Here is a 19,581-nt window from a genome sequence, read left to right as displayed (position 1 = left end):
GCAATTGAAATATACGAGGAAGCAAAGAGGAGATAAGAGTTCTTTTCATGTGTTTGTACAGATTCTTCTGAGGCTCCTATACTTATCATATAGCCACAGTGCCTGGAACTGTGCCTACCACCCAGAACAGAATCATAACTGAATACAGGACTGAATGAACTACTCTGGGTAGAACAAGAACTACACTTTTCAAATGACTGGAGAACCTACGAAGAGATAGAGTACAGTCAGTTTAACCCAAAAGCGTAGAACTCAGGAAATGGCAGGGGTTTAGAAAACCCCCAAACCATAAAACAAATGGCAAAAATGGAAACAAATTCACCAGTTGGGTTTAAAAAGAAAATCCAGTTATATAACCGAAAATTCAGTTGCTTCAGAAAGGCTCGTCTAAATAAAAAGATGCAGAAAGATTTAAAATAGAGGATAGACAAAAGAATTTATTAAATGAATACAAACGCAAAGAAAGCAGGGGTCACGATATGAATTTCAGAATAAATCAGGACAAACACACTTAATGGGGCAAAGGAGGTTTATTATACTGATAGCTACGCCATCCACGGTAACATCACGGTACACGTAAATATTTACATACTGTGTAACAGCGTGAAAATGCTAGAGTATGAATGGTAGAACATTCAAGAAAAATGTCAAAACTCCAAGTGAAATGGAAGATGTTAACACATCTGCCCTAAGTCCATTTTATTCAAGAAGGTGGGTAGGGGAGAAGGCAGGATATCAATTAGGAGATTGGCAAAGAGAATAGTAAAAATAAACAACATGGAGAATTAAAATAAATATAAAAGATGAATTCACATTTACTTAATTGGTATTCAAGTTCAGTAATAAAAAGTTTTGAACAACTACTATATGCTACGTATGAACTAGATTATGGGGGGCGTTTAATAAACATTCTTTTTTGATAAATATGGAATTTTTTTTTCAAAATAGATCATATACTAGGTCACAAAGAAAGCCCCAATTAATTTCAGGGTGGCTATGAGGATTGAGCAAGGTAATGTTACCCATTACCACTGCAGATGAAAAAATAAAGAATGGCCATGATTATTATCGTGATTACGGTACAGCTCAGACCCTGGAGTACAAAACCACTCTTTTGCGGTCATTCTGTGTGCACAGGACACTCACCTCTACGTGCCCTGCTCGACAGAGGAGAGAAACAAATTGCTGAGTTGCCAGCTCTGGGCAGTGCTTCCAGACCAGTGCTGCTTGGTTTACTCTGGAAGGGAAATAACTTCATTAGAAATGACATTTTCTTGGCTGGCTGGCCCTCAGCTGACAGAAGTGCCCCTGGAGCACTTGTGATCTCTGCGGCTGATGGAGTGCACGTTGCCATCTCCAGGGACCCAGAGCAGGAGGCCAAACCTGCCGAGTGTAAGTCCCGGAGAGGGTCCAAGCCTTGTTATTTTAGAGTTGTTTTTTTTTTTTTTTTCCTGGAGTTTTCTCTGACCACCTACCTTAAATCGCAGCCTCCCTAGCACCCTCTCTTCCCCCTCAACCAGGTTAACTTTTTTCCATGGTACGTTTCATCAACCATGTCACATATTTTCCTTGCTCGTCTGGTTTCTGGCCTCCCTCCCCATGAGACCGTGGGTTCCAGGAGAACCCAATGTTTTATCTTTTGGTTCCCTGCTATCGCCCCAGAGCCTACAACAGTGCTTGCACATACACAGTTGCTCCTCAATAAATAGTTCTGATGAATAACCCCAAATCCATCTCTACAGTAAGATGTTTTCCGGTGGTGGGGGGTGGGGTAGGGGACAGGGCCAAATGGGCCCCGAGTTCTGGAACAGATTGAGCCTGTGTCCACAAGACGAAGGAAGTTTTCAGGAGGGTGCCTGAAAAGGGAGACAGGGAAAAGAACAGGAAGAAAGGAGCAGAGGCCATACCTGTTCAGCATTTACCTGGGGCACTTTGTCTACAAAACACAATCAATCCGGTGGAAGAAGGGAGAGAAGGAGGAGAGATGTGGGACCAGGTCTGTCTCTGCCTACTTCTCCCTTCTGCCAACGTATCCAACCGCAGAGGAATTCCTGACTGTTCTACCTGCAAAATAAATAAGAATCCATACTTCCCTCCAGCTCCAGTGCCACCACCCTGCTCTGTGCCACCTTCATCTCCAGCCAGGATTATCTCAACAGTCTCCTAACTTGTTTCCACCGTTGCCCCTTACAGTAGACGCTCCTATACAGCATCAGGCCCATCTTTCAGCAATATAGCCAGACCACATCACTCTCCACTCAGACCCTCACGATTTCCAGCCAGCAGCTCAGAGCCTTTGCCCCTAGTTCTCTCCCCAGGTATTCCCTTCCTCACCTGCCCAAATCCCACCTTCTCAAGCAAGCCTCCTCTGCCTACCCCACCTGTTGGATCCCACACACTGCACCACACACTAGCACTCCCCAACCTCCTTATTTGGCCTCCTTATTCTACTTTTTCTTTGGTTCCCTATCACTGACCTCTTCTACCATCCCAGATAATTAACTCATTGATGTTCATGGTTCACCCTCTGCCCCTGCCCCCCCAGAAGGCCAGCTCCACCAGGGCAGGGAGATCTTTGTTTCTAATCAATAACAAAGATCTTTTCATCTTTTGTTCCCCAGCTCATCCCAAACATTAGAGCAGTGCCAGGCACATAGCAGGTGCTCAATTCTTTATTGAATGGTTGACTTGGAGCAGAAGAGAAGCACAGTGGGCTATGTTTTCCTGGGAGCTGAGCTGATTACAAATGAAAAATAAATTTGGGGATTTTAGAAGGCAGGATTCACAGGAGCCAACACCAGTGAAATCTAAGTCGCCTCTTTGGCTACTGGTCTGAAGCAGAACAGCAGCAAAAATAAGGTCTTTGTCCGTTTGTTTCCTTTTTCTGCTCTGTCCGAAACAGGTGTCTTTGCGTTTTTGGTTTTTTTTTTTTTTTTTTTGCGACACCAGCTACTTCGGTAACTCGAACGCTGTTAGGTACTTCTCTGCAAAGGTGCTCTCCCCAGCGCGGAAGTGGGAAAACTCAGCAGCTCACCAGGGACCCGCCCGACTCGGAAGAAAGACTGCTGGTTCCTGGCCGACAACCGGCCAGCAGCTCCCCGCCTGTCCGCGTCGCCTCCCCAGGGGTGATAAAGGTCTCCCAGCGCGGAGCCAAACCACATCCCTCCTCCCCGCCGCTCTCGCTCCCGCGGGGCCGGGGCTGGGTGGCCCTGAACACACAGAAACCAACCCAGGCGGTCCCCTACCCAGCGAGGACGAGCAAAACACCTCGCGGCGGGGACACGGCGCGGCCAAACCCGGGACAAAGGGCCGCGCCCACGCGGGCCTCCCCAGCTGGGGCTCCCAGACCGCGCGGCGGATCGGGGTCCGCTGGGGGGCGGCGGGGCTCGTCACGGGAAGGGGGTGCAAGCGTGTGTGCTGCCCTGTGATGGGCGGATAGAAAGGAGACTGGGCCGAGTCTCCGAGAACAAAAGTCCGGTCCTCCCCGGGGACTGAGAAGAGCCGGGCGGCGGCGCCGAGGCGGGGCGGGAGCCGGGCCAACCAAGTTCGCTCCGGGTCAGATCAACTTTCTGGTCCAGCTCTCCTCCCTGCAGCCTGGGTCCCTGGTCCCCGGGTGAGCGCAGAGGCTGCGCGTCCCCGCAGCGGAGGGTGGGCGGTACCGGGGGCGCTGGGGGCCCCGGTCGCGCAGGCGCCTTCCTCGCCCCCTCGGATTCCCCCGCCCCATCCCTCCCGAGCTCTGTAGGGCGGTTGGGGGAGGGGGATGGCTAGAGCTGGAGCCGAGGGAGGGCGGGAGGCAGACACAAAGCCCTTCCCTCGCCTCCACCTCCCCTCCTTCTCTTCCTCCTCCTCCTCCCGGGCGGGGAAAGTCAGCCCCGCGCTAGTCCGCGGGGCCACCGGTCGCCCCCGCCTCCAGGACCTGCGGGGAGGGCCTGCGCGAGGTAAGGGGCGGCGGCAGCGGAGACCCCACCCCCTGTGCCCGCACCCGGCGCGCCGGGAGACTCCTAGACTGGGGCGGGGGCGTTGCGGGGTTCGAGGCACGGGTGCCGCTCCTCGCACGCTCCTCCCCTAAGGCCTGGGGGCAGAGCGAGCGAGCGGCCTCGGGGGTTTTGGGGACGGGCGGGGGAGGGGGGAACAGGGAGTTGGGGCGCCGGGACGGGGGCAGGGTGGGCTTCCGGGCAAGGATCTTCAGCGGACCTCTGCCGGGGTGGGGGTGGTGAGGAGCCGCCGAGGCTGCGGGTGCGGGCGCACGGGGTGCGGGTGCGGGCGCGCGCGGCGGAGGAGGTAGGGACTTTGGTCGAGTTCTACCTGCGGGGACGCCTACGGGGTGTCAAGTGCGCCCCGCGCCGGCGCGCGCGGCCCGGAGCGGGGTCGCATGCCTGGGTGCCCGGCGAAGACCGGGTACGTGCGCTCAGCCCATGAGCGGGGCGGACGCTTGGGCTAGGGATTTCCTCCCCCGGGGGGAGAAGCCGGACTGGGGGCAATGGGGTTTTCGCGGTGATTGATGGCAGGCGGAGGAGGAGTCCGGGTTCCTGCCGGGAAGCAATGGGGCCACTTTCCCACTTTGAGGCCTCCTAGCCCCCCACCCCCACCCCCCGGGCTCGGCCTCCACCCTTGGCCTCGGCTCCCACCAGCGCAGCGTCCACCCACCCGCGCCCCTCGACGGCCGCGGGACGGCGGGGAGTTTGCAGAATTCAGCTTTAAACCCTGTGATGTGTTGCCAAGAAATACAGGGCGCGACCGACCCCCTGGGCCCTAACCGGCGCCTCGCTTCTCCTCCGAGCTTTCAGATCCTGGGGCGGGGTGGGGGTGGGGGGCTTTCCTAAGTCAGCAGAGGAAGCCGCGCACGAACCCGAGCGCTGTGGAGCGGTAGTTTCTTGCAGGCCTGAGGGTTTCAGGCACAGTGGGATTTCTTAGGAACATGCTGTCATCAACAAGGAAACCCCAGAGCACTCTTCGGACCAACAGGACTTTGTAAATATTGCAGCAAAAGCAAACATCTGGCGGAACTCGGTCATTAAGAAAAATAGTGTTTTAATGCGATATTGAAAAACATCAAATTTCATGTAAAAAATCCACAGTGAACAAAATATCAACATTTTACATCAAGTCCGGGTTGTGGTTATGACCTTGCATCATTGTTCAATGGAAGCAGTGTTTCCAATCGCGCTCAGTTTATCTGGACCCCACCTGGGGGTTTATGAGGCTTGACAGTGGCATGCAGCAGATTATGCAATGCCGACTTCGTATATAGTCATGGGTTTTTTTTGGTTTTACTATGAAATTTTTTTAAATTGAAGTATATAGTTGATTTACAGTGTGTTATTTTCAGGTTACAGCAAAGTGATCAATTACACACACACACACACACACACACACACACACACACACATACATTTTTTTTTTTTTTTCAGATTCTTATCCCTTTTATTTTTTTGACTGTGGAACTCTTACTAACTTTTTACTCAGGTCAGATATGCGAGAGTATTTTGACGAGTGGACATAAAGGTGGGCATTTTCTCTTTTCCAACGTGTCTCTAGAACAATCGTGCAGTCCCTGCTCTGGCACCTTCACAGAGGGCATCGGGGGCCGTGGGTTGGCAGGGGCCTGGGGGGAGACTCACATTTGGGACTCTAGAAAGTAGGCTGGGGGTTGACAGGAGCTTTGGGGTTTGGGGACTCCGCCTTCAGCATTTGGAGACTGGGGATGTGAGAAGACCAACCTGCTACCGTGACCTCTTTGTCTGGAGGCACTGTCCCATAGACAGGTTATCTGAATAGAGAAGTAGCCCTAAAATAGTCCACCCTTGACTCCCCACTCCAATGCAGGGGCAGATGGGAGCAGCTTGACTCCCAGGTCTGTGGTATGCGCTTGTTTAGAGATAACTTCCCAGCAGCCGCCCCACCCCATGAGGTCCTCCTCCCCTTCGCCACATTCAAGGGCCACTACCCACAACAGAGAGGAGTTCCTTCTCCAGAAATACCTCTTTTCAGAGGTAAATCCTCCCCCTCTGCTTGGAGGAGACAGATAACTCATTTCTCCTCTCTCCAAGGGCAGTCACCACTGGGAGGTCAACCTCAACTGGGCCCGAGCAGCACACACGGCCTGCATTCCATCATTTTGCTCTGTGTCCCATTCCCCTCGTATATCCAATCCTCCTGATGATGATCCTTCAAGATTCCTAGTGGTTTCAGCTGGGAAGGATTCCCTGGTACGGCACCAGAATTCCTTGGGTGTGTATTACTTACGAGCAGTATGCAATGGCCGCCATTTGCCCATGGTGAACTTCCTAAGGGTGAGAGCCAGCTCCTAGTTCTAACACTTAAGGAATGGGTGTTGAACAAGTGAACAGAAGTATCCCCCTGTAAAAAGCATTTTGAGGAGTTACAGGGCAATAAGTATATCCTTAGCAGATAATATATTTTTTAATGTCACTATTATTGCCCTTGACATTTTATTTTTTAATATTTATTTATTTATTTGTCTGCACCAGGTCTTAGTTGCGGCACGTGGGATCTTCGTTGCCACGTGAGGGATCTTTAGTTGCAGCATGTGGAATCTTTTAGTTGTGGCATGCAGGATTCTAGTTCCCCAACCAGGGATCGAACCCGGGCCCCCTGCATTGGGAGCGCGGAGTCTTAACCGCTGGACCACGAGGGAAGTCCCAGCAGATAATATTTTTATAGTGCTTTATAAAATGCTTGTCCAGATAATATCTCAGTTGTTTCTCACAACAATACTAACAATTCCATTTGGTAGGTGGGAAAACAGAGGCCTGAAGAGGTCAAAGCACCAAAGTTGGAACCAGGGCTCCAGGCCCAGTAATCATTTTGCTGAACCACTGCTGACTTGCTAGAGGTGGCCCTGCTCAGATGCACATCCCACGCAGTGTATGTCCAGAGCAGAATTTACACAGTGGTGTTTTAGGAGGCGGTTTTACTAAGGAATTACTAGAGTTACTCGGGTAAAATGCTTTAGAGAAATGCTAGTGTTAAGCAGGTTTTCCACTGCAGGACTTTTCAGTGCCTTTATTATCATTATGTGCATTGGGACTCTTTAGGATGACTCCATAACATGTAATGTTTGCCAGCTTCTTTTGGCCACAGAACCGTGGAACATCTTCGGGATCCAGTGTTCTAACGGGTCCACTTGGGGAAATGTTGCTTAGTTCACTCAAAACCTTCTGACATCTAGGCAGTGTTCAAGGACCACTAGTGTGCAGAATAGTAAACAAATGTATGTTCTGGACATTTAAAAGGCACAGTAATAACCCCCTTGTAAATTTAGAGTAAATTGTTGGTTCCCCAGCTTCTGTGCATCTGATTAACACGAGTCAGTTCTCCCGGGTTTGATCAGATCTGAGGGAACTGGAGGAGTTGGGTAGACAATGCAGACAGGCCCTAGAGAGCATGGGCCCTTCATGCTGCCAGAAGCATGCAGAGCTCACCCAGCCTCCCCGGAGAACCCCTCAGATGCAGCTGTTTCTATGGAGTAGCCGCTTAGGGCCTCTTGTCCTGATGGTGGCTTGTCTTTGTTGACCGCACCCATCGAGTGGGAAATGCAGTTGCCTCCCTTCTTCTCTCCCTGGGAGCTGTGGATCCTGTAGGGGATCCATGTCTACATTTACTCGTGAAGAGGAAGCCACGGTCACTGTCTGAGTGCCTGGGATCAGAAACGAAGGGCTGCTGACGGTCATCCGTCATCCAGGTCCCCCACTGCAGGAGGTGCAGCCCCCAGTTCAGACACGCGCATTGTTTGAAATTGTTTTGAATTAGAGCGGGCCTGCAATCCACCGTGAGGTACTTTTCACAGATCAGTAACCCTGGCTGTCAGGCTTTATTGCATTTAGGAGAGGAGATGAACAGTGGATTCCAGAGTTTGTATTTCAGGGATTCAGAGGAGAGTGGTGGGTTTGGAGGAGCCTTGGGAAAGGTGATGCCGGATCAGAGAGAGGCTGGGTGAATTTAACGTCCGTCTGCTTTTGGATGGAGACATTTCTAGGTTTCCAGTGCTGAGCAAATTATCTTCCAATTTGTTTCATAGATGTTTCCAAAGCACAGAATCTAAGCTCATTTGGAGATCTGTAATTGAATAGGGTGGTGTCACAGAGGTCAAGGAAAGGAATATTTTGAGAAAAATGGACCTATCAGATGGGATGGGTGTTCGTGAGAGGAGGATGTGTGTGTGTGTGTGTGTGTGTGTGTGTGTGTGTGTGTGTGTATGTGTGTGTGTGTGTCCTTCTGCATGTGTGGCCAAGGAAGAGAGTGGGGAGGAAATACTGAGTGTGATTTCCAACCCGCTGAGTTTTGAAGTCCTGTATGTTACCTGATAGAAATTGTCAATAAGCAGGCAGAGTCAGGGGTCCACAGGGGTGCTGTGGGGGACTGGAGCAGGGGAGTTGGTGAACTCACCCAGAGAGAGGCCACGGGCCAAGCAGAATGGCGTCAAGGTAGAACCTAGAAGCCCACATCCAGGTCCAGGGAAGGAAAGAGAAAGAGCCTGCATGGATGACGAGCCGGATAACCCAGAACTTTCAACCCACTAGTTCCTGGCCAGCGTGTGTTGTGATTGACCAGGGCCCAGGCTTACCCCAGGTTGTGAATTTTTTTTTAACAGACATCATATTAGTTTCAGGTATATAACTTAATGATTCAATATTTCTATATATTGTGAAATGATCACCATAAGTCTAGTTAACATCCGTCACTGTTGAGTTACAGAATTTTTTTTCTTGTGATGAGAACCTTTAAGACCTATTTGCTTTCAGCAACTTTCAAATATGCAATACAGTATTATTAACTATAGTCACCATGCTGTTCATTACATTCCATGACTTATTTACTTTATACCTGGAAGTTTGTACCTTTTGACCATCTTCACCCATTTCTTCCCCATCCCTACCCCCTGCACCTGCAACTCTGGCAACCAGCAATCTGTCCTCTGTATCTATGAGCTTGGTTGTGTGTGTGTGTTTTTAAGATTCCATATATAAGTGAGACCATAAGGTGTTTGCCTTTCTCTGTCTGACTTATTTCACTTAGCATGATGCCCTCAACGTCCATTCATGTTGCTGCAAATGGCAAGATTTCATTCTTTTTGATGGCTAGATAATGTTCCATTATATATATGTACCGCATCTTTATCTGTTCATCCATCAGTGGACACTTAGGTTGTTTCCATATCTTGGCTATTGTAAATAATGCTGCAGTGAACATGGGGTGCAGATATCTTTTCAAGTTAGTGTTTTCATTTTCTTTGGATAAATACCCAGAAGTGGAATTGAAGGATCATATGGCAGTTCTAGTTTAAATTTTTTGAGGAACCTCCGTACTGTTTTCTATAGTGGTTGCAGCAATTTACATTCCCACAAATAGCACACAAGTGTTCTCTTTTCTCCACATTCTCACCAGTATTTGTTATCTCTTGTCTTTTTGATAATAGCCATTCTAATGGGTGTGAGGCGATATCGAATTTCCCTCATGATTAGTGATGTTGAGCATCCTTTCATATGCCTGTTGGCCATCTGTACATCTTTGGAAAAATGTTCAGATCCTCTGCCCATTTTTTAATCAGATTGTATGATTTTTTTGCTATTGAGTTGTATGAGTTCTTTATGTATTTTGGATATTAACCCCTTATCAGATATATGATTTGCAAATATTTCCTCCCATTCAGTAGCTTGCCTTTTCATTTTGTTGATGGTTTCCTTTGCTGTGCAGAAGCTTTTTAGTTTGATGTAGTGCCACCTTGTTTGTTTGTTTGTTGTTTTTGTTGCCCTTGCTTTTGGTGTCAGATCCAAAAAATCATTGCCAAGACTGATGTCAAGGAGCTTGCCACCTATGTTTTCTTCTGGGATTGCTATGGTTTCAGGTCTTATGTTCAAGGCTTTAATCCATTTTGAGTTAATCTTTGTGTATGGTGTAAGATAGTGGTCTAGGTTCATTGTTTTGTATGTGGCTGTCCAGTTTTCCCGACATCATTTATTGAGGAGACTGTCCTTACCCGTTTTTAAAATTCTTGGCTCCTTTGTTGTAAATTAATTGACCATATACGTGTGGGTTTATTTTGGGGCTCTCTTTTCTGTTCCATTGATCTAATATGTCTGTTTTTGTGGCAATACTGTACTGTTTGATCATGATAGCTTTGTAATATAGTTTGAAATCAGCAAACTTGATGCCTCCAGCTTTGTTCTTCTTTCTCAAGATTGCTTTGGCTCTTTGGGGTCTTCTGTGGCTCCATACAAATTTTAGGAGTGTTCTAAATATTTCTGTGAAAAATGCCATTGGAATTTTGGTAGGGATTGCATTGAACCTATAGATTGCTTTGGGTAGTATGGGCATTTTTAACAATGTTAGTTCTTCCAGTCCATGAGCACAGAATATCTTTCTGTTTAATCCCTGAGAAATGTGGAGTGTCAGCTGAGAGTGTGAATAGATCCACATCAGTTAATACTAGCAAACTGACTCTACAGAATTATCACGTATTGAATGAATGAGTGATTAAATGACACTGTTTTTGGTGGTAGAAACTTTTAAAACTTGCTAATGCTATGGTGAAAGTCTAAACAGAGCCATTTTGCAGAAGTTTCTTAAAAGATAAAGTTGGATTTGAGGAGGAGCAGGGGATGAAGTTATGGGCACTCCATGTGAGATGTCTTATTCTGGTCAAGAATCTTTGGTGGCAAGGAACCCCATTAGTAACTTTGAATAAGCCCAAAAGTTGTAGGAGGGTTTATGAAGGTAGGCCGATTTGTTTAAGCCATCATTTTTTTTTTTTTTTTTTTGGCAAAAATCCTTATTTTAAAACCTAAAGGAAAGAATCACATGTCCACTCCAACAGCTTTACCGGCTTTTTAGCAGTGATTTCAATGATGATGCTGTACTTCATAGTGTACAAATGAGAAACTAATTTAGGAAGTGCATTACCAAACTTGGGTCTACTCGCCCACTGCACAGCAAAGCCAGTCTACTGACACCAAGGTGTGGTGAAGGAAAGTGTGGTGTTTATTTGCAGGACACCAAGCAAGGAGAATGCCTGTGCTCAAAATACCTGAACTCCCTGATGGCCTTCAGACAAGGGTTTTTCAAGGCAACATTAGGGGTAGGGGTCATAGGCTACATGGTCAGCTCGTGGACATTCTTCTGATTTATTGGTGGTGAGGTGACAAGGTGAAGTTTCTGGAATCTCAATCATCAATCTTCTGGTTCCAACGAACATGTAGACATCATGTAGTTGCCGTCCTCCACCTGGGTGGGGGTCTTAGTTTTTGCAAAACAACTCGAAGATATGCATCAGATGTTAGCTATATCCCTTGAGGAGGAACTAGGAGTCCTGTGACTGTTTTATGGCTGAATTGTTGTTTAAGCTATTATTACTTTTCTTGTTGGACTGCTTTTCCTTTGTTTCTGCATTTTCTCACTTCTCTAATTATTCACTACCTGACTCTGCTCTTCGGAACTCTAGGAGACTAAAATTTTTTTACAGACAAGAAGTGCGGGACTCTGAGGTCTCATACCTCTGAAGGCCCTGCAGGGCCCTGCTTGGTTTCAGGTGTTCTAATTACTGTGAGCTTCTGTCTCATTTGTATTTGATCATGACTTGTGGTCAAGTGACGGTCAACGGAGTTATTATGTAATTCCCCCACTTGCTTGAAATTCTCGAAAGTTGAGCATTTTAAAGATAAGGCTTGGGTGAAACATTTGTATTTTACCATTTTTAATGAGTTAAGTCTATTTTAATTGAGTAGGTTAAGTCTAATAGAGTAGGTTAAAATTGAATTAAGTCTATTTTAATTGAGTAGTAAATGAGATAAACGACAGGTATTTTAGATTTCATGTATATGATTTCATGTTAGGTCAGACATGCAAAATACAGAAATCCAAACATTCAGCTAGTTGAAATATTAGCTCGTTGAACTTTATCTGCTTTAAAAAGCTTTTTTTTTTCCCTTTATTGAAGATATCACCACAGGTTTTATTACAAATATCTAACTCCCCATTGCATTCAAACTCAGGTTTGAGTACAAGAACATTTTTGAAAAATGAATTGAGGCAGATGTCTCTCCTGGATGGTTAGGGAGGGGCACCTTCACAGGTCAAATTGCTCCTGGACCCTGTGTCCCCAGAAATCAGCTAAGACCCCCCCATGACCCCGCAGGGCCAAAACCAGAGACCGTATCTCTGTAACCAGCCTGGGGTTTGGCTGCCTTCAACATGTGGCGACAGAAAGTGAGACGTCATCTAAACAACCATCCTCGTCTCACGATCCAGACTTTGTTCAACTAAGTGCTGTGCATTCGTGACTTTTTATCACACAAATACTTTCGCTTTCCATGTAGTCAAATGCCTGGACTTTTCCTATGGACTTCTTTAATTGGCTCCTGTGCGTAGAAGTCCTTTCTGCATCCTCAGTCAGCGAGCCACGTACAGTTTCTTCTTATTTTGATGCTTTCAGTTTTACAGGTGACTGTTGAAATTCACTTGGAATCACTTGGCAGATGGTCTGTGAAGTCAGGATGCAACTTCATTCTTTTTGGTCCCCACTAGTTTACCCAAAGGCCCAGCGTCATTTGGTGAATGAACCCAGCTCTCCCCAACTCTGTAAAACATGCTGTATTTAGCTGAGCAAATCCCACTCCACTTTTCGCCTCTTTGTCTTTCTTTCCTTTTGTCCCCCAGATTTTCTTGGCAATGTTCGCCTTAATTCTTCCCATTAGTTTTATTCCATGGCGTTAGTTTGGAGTTGTATTAGGCCTAGCCACCGGTTTGGGAAGACGTGAGACATCGTTTTTGATTCTCTTCCCCCATTAGTTGAATTAGAGCCTGTAGGCATTTCTTGTGCAGATTCAGGCCTCACTGATTTCCTAGGCAGCAGGATGCCTGGGGGAGAAGATACAAACCTGGGCTGGTCCTGCAGGGATGTGGTTGCTTTTGGTTTCAGTGACGCTGGGAGGTGTGGGTCCTGGCTGACTTCCAGGATGGGCGCCGAGGTTCCTTTGGGATCTGACCTCTGCAGGTATCCCTCTGTAATTCCCGGCCTGAAGGGCCCCTGGCCTTGAAGGGGATACTTATAAACACTGGTGAGGACAGGGCAGGGTGGTCAGTGTTCCACTCATGTTACTGAGTCCAAGCTCATACCGCTCGCCACATGACAGGCCAGTAAATGGAGAGACGAGTTGTTGGGGGAAGGAATGGTGACTTTATTTGGAAAGCCAGCTGACTGAGAAGATGGTGGACTTGCGTCCCAAAGAGCCATCCCCCTCTCTTGAACTCTGTTTCCCTGGGACTGTGGTACCTCCTGGGGGTGGAGTCATGTCAAAGAGCAGGGGGCTGGCAGAGGGCAGCGACCTCCTTCTTCCATTCAAGGGTGGCGTGGTTGCACATAGAAGGGGCATTTCCTCCTGTCCTGGGTGTCACAGAGGAGCACAGTGGAAGGGATTAGCGGGATGGACGGGGTGGTGGGTGTTAGCTGGTATCCGCTGGGTTTGGGATAGAGGAGGGTCCAGTGCAAAGAACAAGAACCAGGAGGAGTGTGGACGTTTGGGGGAAGAATGCGCTGTCCACTGTGGCTCCACTATGGACCCGAGCTTCCCCGCCTGTGAAGTGTGGAGAGAGGGAGGCCGTGGTCCAGGCCCTCTGAGGGCTCCTAGACCAGGGAGGCAGGTGCTTCACATGCGGGACCAGCAGAGGCCGGCTTAGGGCAGCATCATGTCCTGAAGACCCAGACCGTGTGGAAAGATGGAGAGGGTCTCGGAGGGAAAGCTGTCATCAGCTGCCCTGGGTGGAACGGCTCAGGCCCTGCGGGGAATTGCACTCTATTTTTGATCTAAGTAGAATCTCAGCTTCCTTTGTCTATAAGAGGAGATAAGGGGGCATCTTCACAGGAAAGTGCTGGAGACAGTGTGGGACCCAGGAGAGTGGCCGGATCCGAGGCCAGCTCACTGGACGCAGGCATCGTTGTGCCCCCTCGCGGGTCAGTCTTTGGCCGAGGGCCGCCCCAAGCGCTTCTGGCTCCTGCACGCGGTCCGAGCAGGGCCCGTCAGCCTGAAGGCTGTCCTCCCGCAGAGACAGGGGCGCCGGCAGTGGGAGGGAAGATGTGTTTGAAAGTCGCACAGGGACCCGCGCAGACCTCGGCCTGGGACGCTTGTTCTCAGCCCCACGGAAGCCGGCAGGGTGGGTGGTTGGAAGATGGTCCCTCCTCCATTTCTTGGGATGGTACGAGGCACAGGAGTTTCTTACTAACCCTCTGCTGTGAGGGATAATGTGTGCGGCTTACTGGCCCATGGTGGTCACACTGGCTCACCAGAAACCATCTCTGAAGCTTCCTCACCATGTTGATTTCCCTCAGTTCTGCGGCAGGTATTTATGCCCTCAGATCTTATTGGAAATAGTCAACATAATCACAGGATGCCTGTAACTGTGCAAAGAGCCTTCGTGGACATAGTGAGCCCTTGGTTTCTACCACTGTTGGCTCCCAGTTCCTTGAAGACTGATGAGGTATAGGACAGGGGACATTGAGAACCTCAGGGAACTTTAAGATCTGAAGAGCTTCTTAATCCTGTCAGGAGACGACAACATAAATCCTCACTGTCCCGGCCAGTCACTAAATACACCTAAGCATCTGGGCGTATTCGTACCTGCACCTTCCATCTTTTCTGTGCTGTAGTCCACCCCCCCCCCCCCCCCCCCCCAGTTCTGGTAGTTTGCACCAGCCCCGCAGTGGAAGCGTAAGACCATGGACTTGTGAATTGCTTCAAACTAGCCAATCACAGGAGGCTTCAGAGATGAATGAAACCCATGGCTACCAGGGGCTGCAATTCAACCTGCAGACCCTCCCGTGATAAGGAGTCCACTCATCTGCTCTTCTGAGAACCCAGCAGCTGGAATAAGGGTTGAGACAGAGAAGCCAGAATTACATGACAGTACCACGTGGTCTGAGATGAGATTTTTTTTTTTAATTGAGTACAGTTGATTTACAATGTTGTGTTAATTACTGCTGTACAGCAAAGTGACTCAGTTATACATACATATGCACTTTGTAAAATATTCTTTTCCATTATGGTTTATCGTAGGGTATTGAATATAGTTCCCTGTGCTATACAGTAGGACCTTGTTGTTTATCCATCCTATATATGCTAGCTTACATCTGCTGACCACAACCTCCCACTCCATCCCTCCCCCAACCCCCTCCCCCTTCGCAACCACAAGTCTATTCTCTATGTCCGTGATTCTGTTTCTGTTTCATAGACATTTGTGTCATATTTTAGATTCCACATATAAATTATATCATATGGTATTTGTCTTTCTCTTTCTGACTTCACGTAGTATGATAATCTCTAGGTCCATCTATGTTGCTGCAAATGGCATTATTTTTTTTTAATGGCTGAGTAGTATTCCATTGTGTGTGTGTGTATGTATGTGTGTGTATATATATATATATATATATATATATATATATATATATATACACACATACCACATCTTCTTTATCCATTCATCTGTCAGTGGACATTTAGGTTGTTTCCATGTCTTGGCTATAGTGCTGCTATGAACGTAGCGGTGCGTGTATCTTTTTGGATTATAGTTTTGTCTGGATATATGCCCAGGAGTGGGATTCCTGGATCATATGGTAACTCTATTTTTAGTTTTCTGAGGAACATCCGTACTGTTTTCCACAGTGGGTGCACCAACTTACCTTCCCACCAACAGCGTTGGAGGGTTCCCTTTTCTCCACACCCTCTCCAGCTTTTGTTATTTGTACACTTTTTAATGATGGCCATTCTGACCGGTGTGAGGTGGTACCTCATTGTAGTTTTGATTTGCATTTCTCTAGTAATTAGTGCTGTTGAGCATCTTTTCATGTGCATATTGGCCATCTGTATTCTTTGGAGAAATGTCTATTTAGGTCTTCTGCCCATTTTTGGATTGGGTTGTTTGTTTTTCTGTTGTTGAGTTGTATGAGCTATTTGTATTTTGGAAATTAAGCCCTTGTAGGTCACATCATTTTCAAGTATTTCTGAGATGAGATTTTAAACATTATGATTCAAGCTCTCAAGAGATCTATCACCAGATCTAATTTTAACTATCGATATAAGGTAGAAATATCTATTTCTTAGTTTTTTCCTAAGGTATTTTTCATTTCGTGTAAGTATCAAGAAACCATTAAAATAAGAATTGCAAGAGGAAAAAATGATCAACTGTAAGGGTAAAAGAAAATGAATAGTTTGAAAATGTAGCATTTTCACTTCTGTTTTTCCATAAGTCCATTTAAAGTCCTGAGTCTTAGTTGTTGTTTACTGTTCTGTGGGATTCTCTATACATCCCATGAAAGATGATACATCCCGTGAAAGTATGGGAGGCTTCAGGGTAAGCTGTACTCAGTTCTTCCTGAGAGAGAAAAAGAGCCTGGCATAAGAACCAAGACTTTGTAGTTCTCAAAGATTTTGATGCTTTTATAAATTAAACAGCATTCTAGAAACAGAGATAAAAATCAATGAATTATGGCAAAGTAGTTGTTAAAGGTTGACTGAACTGAAGGTACTTATACAGCTGCATGATTAAGTATTATGTAATTTAGCAAAACTGCCTTTGAGGAAACATTTTTTGGTGAGTGCTAGGAAAATGGACCAAGCTATTAAGCCATTTGACTTCAAGCACGTTTACACACCATGGGAAAACCCAGCACAGAAGCAAGGAGAAAACCCTCTGACTGATAAAGCATTTTCCAATAAACTTAACGTTTAACAGAAAAGGTCTTCGAATGGACGGTGAGGGGACGCGATCCGCCTTGCCCTCTGTCTCGAGGAGGGGATGTGGAATCTTGTTTTTCCTGTAGCGTTGCTTTGGCTTGGCCACAACCATGCTCTACAATCCATTGACCCTGCCACCTGGTCACTGCCCCTCGTCCATGTCACATCCTCACCTGCGTCCTTCTCAGCCTGGATCTCGGGGTCTGGGGTTATAGCTGTTCCTTTGCATAAACCTTAATTTTCTTGTCTCTCTCAGGGGACTCCCCTGACTGAATCCAAACCCTGGTCTGTGTCTGCACCAGGCAGGCAGACAGGCTGGAAAACCACGGGCGCATTGAGGGTTTGTGGCCATTGATCTCAAGGGCTCCTGTTCCATTTATCAGTCCGTCCGCTGTCTTCTTCAGATCAGATCTGACAGACTTAAAAAAAAAAAATCACATTCACATATATACGAGAGATAAAGTTTCAGAAACTAACACTGCTCTGATGTTTCCTTTTCCCTTCTCTCTGATCCTATCCTATTTCATTTACTTAAAGTGTGCTGATGGTGACCGTCTAAATCTATTTCACAGCCCACTAATGGGCTTGGAAAAAAAGAAGCCCCGGATTATTTCATGCTGATTCCTCCCTTCTAGAACCTCCCACGCACTCCTTGCCCTCCTCACTCTCAGTTGATGACCTTACGTCTTATTTCACTGAGATGCTAGAATTAGAAGAACTTCCATGACTCCTGCCCTGAAACTACCAACAGACCTGCACCTGGATGTACCTTCTGTGTCCCCCTCCTGCCACGATGGATAGATCGTCTGTCCTCCTCTCTGGGGTCCACCCCTGCGCTGGTGCAGTGGACCCCAACTTTTCCCCATACTCGAGGACATCCCTCCCACAGTGGCTCCCTCTGTGTCCTGGATCACCAGTTTCCTGGCGTCTCTTCCGACTCACTTCCGTCCAGGTACAGTCATACCGTCGTATCACCCATCTTTAGAGAAGCTTCCCCTGACCCCACACCTGCCTCCCACTCCTCCCTTTTCTCAGGGGTGTGTTCTCTGTCCCCACTGCCCCGTCCATTCTTTCCTAGACCCACTCCCATCAAGGTCTTGTAACCCCATCTGACCTTGTCAGGGGCACCCGTGACCTCCACGTTGCCACATCCTGTGGCCAGTTTTTGGTCCCCATTTCCCTCCGTCTTCCAGTAGCATCAGACACAGGTACCCGCCCTTCCTTCTTACAAATCCTTGGCTTTCAACGCCACACTTTCTCTCGCTTTTCCTGATTCTCTGGGGGCTCCTTCTCAGCCTCCTTTGCAAGCCCCCCTGCCTTTTCCTTAATCCCTGACCATCGAGTGCCTTGGGGCTTAGTCCTTGGTCTCTTCTAGTTTGTAGGGCGCGGTCAGCTAACTGCTACGCGGCAGGAAGCTGAAATAAGCTGAGTCATCCTTCCTGTGGCCACTGCGCTTGCGTAAAGTAGCGACCTATCCGATGCTGGCTCACAAATCGCACCATCGGCGAAAGCCAATCACAGAGCGACACATGTTCTTAATCCCTATATAAGCAGACTGCTATAGGATTGCGGGGTCTTCCTTCCATCTTTCTTCAACCAAGCTGTGCTCCAATAAAGTGTGATACGAGAAGAATCTTGCGTGTGGCGGCTCGTTATTCTGCCGGTCAGAAACGGCTCGCCGCACTAGTTGATTCTTCCGCTAGGCGATCTCATCCAGCCTTGCTGCTCTCAATCCCACCTGCGCGCGATGGTTTCCAAGTCAAGCCTCCCCGAAACTGCAGCCGCTCTTGGGTGCCCAGTGGTCTCTCGGGTATCTCCGCTCGGTGGGCTCGTAGGAATCTCAGACTGGATGTGTCCCAAGCGGACTCCTTGTCCTGCCCGCCTGGTCCTGCCCCCTCCTCTCATTTCCCCAGTTCATCCAGTAGCGTCATTCTCCCAGGTTTTCAGGCTCAACACCATGGACTGTCCCCCTACCCCAATATCTTGCATCCAGTCCCTCAGCAGGTTTGATCAGCTCTGCCTTCAAGCAGTATCCCTGAGCTGTCCACATGTCGCCCGCCCACTGCCGCCACCTCTAAGCCCCCATCGTCTCTTACGTGGAGTCCTGCAGTGTCCGCCTGACGCATGGCCTTGCTCTGTTCTTGCCTCCCTGCAGTGTTTCTCTCCACGGGGTACTCACAGCCGACTTCTAAAAACATGTCAGTGCCTCTCCTTCCAGTTTTCATCTCACTCAGAGTAAAACCCACAGCCTTCTCTACAACCCGCAAGTCCCTTTATGGCCACGGCTCAGCACCCGTCTCCCCTCCCCTCCCGCCCTCCCAAGAGGTGGTAAGCCTGCCCGTGTCCCAGCCCTGTCCGGCTCCTCCTTAGCCAGGGATGGGCCCCCTCCAGATCCCCACGTGACCCGCCCTCACTGCTTCTGGTCTCTCCCGAGCATCACTGCAGAGACGGTGTCCCTGACCGCCCCGTGAAACACAGCAAATCGACCCACGCCCTCCTCTGTTCTCCCGGCATCTGTTTGCACCTGACACGCGCTGGGCAAGTCGGGGGTCGTCTGGTTTGTCCCCAGAGTAGTGCTGGCATATCTGTAGCAGGTACTTAATAAAAACTTGTTGAATTAAATAATGAAGGCACAAAGAATCGTGAAGCTTGGGCGGGGTGACTAAAGGGCCAAAATATCCCTTTGGGCTAAAAATAAAAGTACGCCTGTTGTGAGGCAGCTTTCCAGCTTCCTGCAGGGGAATCCTCCTGGGAGGGGATTGCAGTGCGGACGGGGAGGGTGTCTGACTTCTGGCTCAATTCTCACTACATCAGCCAGTTCTACAAGATAAATGCT

General features: G+C 48.1%; 1 protein-coding gene across 1 annotated transcript in view; it reads left to right on the top strand.

The window, feature by feature from the left end:
- The first annotated feature begins 3,859 nt into the window (after window positions 1–3,859).
- The window catches only part of RIN2 (Ras and Rab interactor 2), a 208,424-nt gene continuing 192,702 nt past the window's right edge, over window positions 3,860–19,581 (top strand). Inside the window, exon 1 of the mRNA XM_060031299.1 lies at window positions 3,860–3,938. The gene's annotated coding sequence lies outside the window, so the exon portion shown is untranslated. The remainder of the gene's footprint in view (window positions 3,939–19,581) is intronic.

The sequence above is a fragment of the Delphinus delphis genome, chromosome 15, assembly GCF_949987515.2.
Source record: "Delphinus delphis chromosome 15, mDelDel1.2, whole genome shotgun sequence".
In the NCBI taxonomy this organism is placed as follows: Eukaryota; Metazoa; Chordata; class Mammalia; order Artiodactyla; family Delphinidae; genus Delphinus; species Delphinus delphis.
The sequence above is the reverse complement of the archived record's forward strand: the minus strand, read 5'-3'. Positions and strand labels throughout refer to the sequence as shown.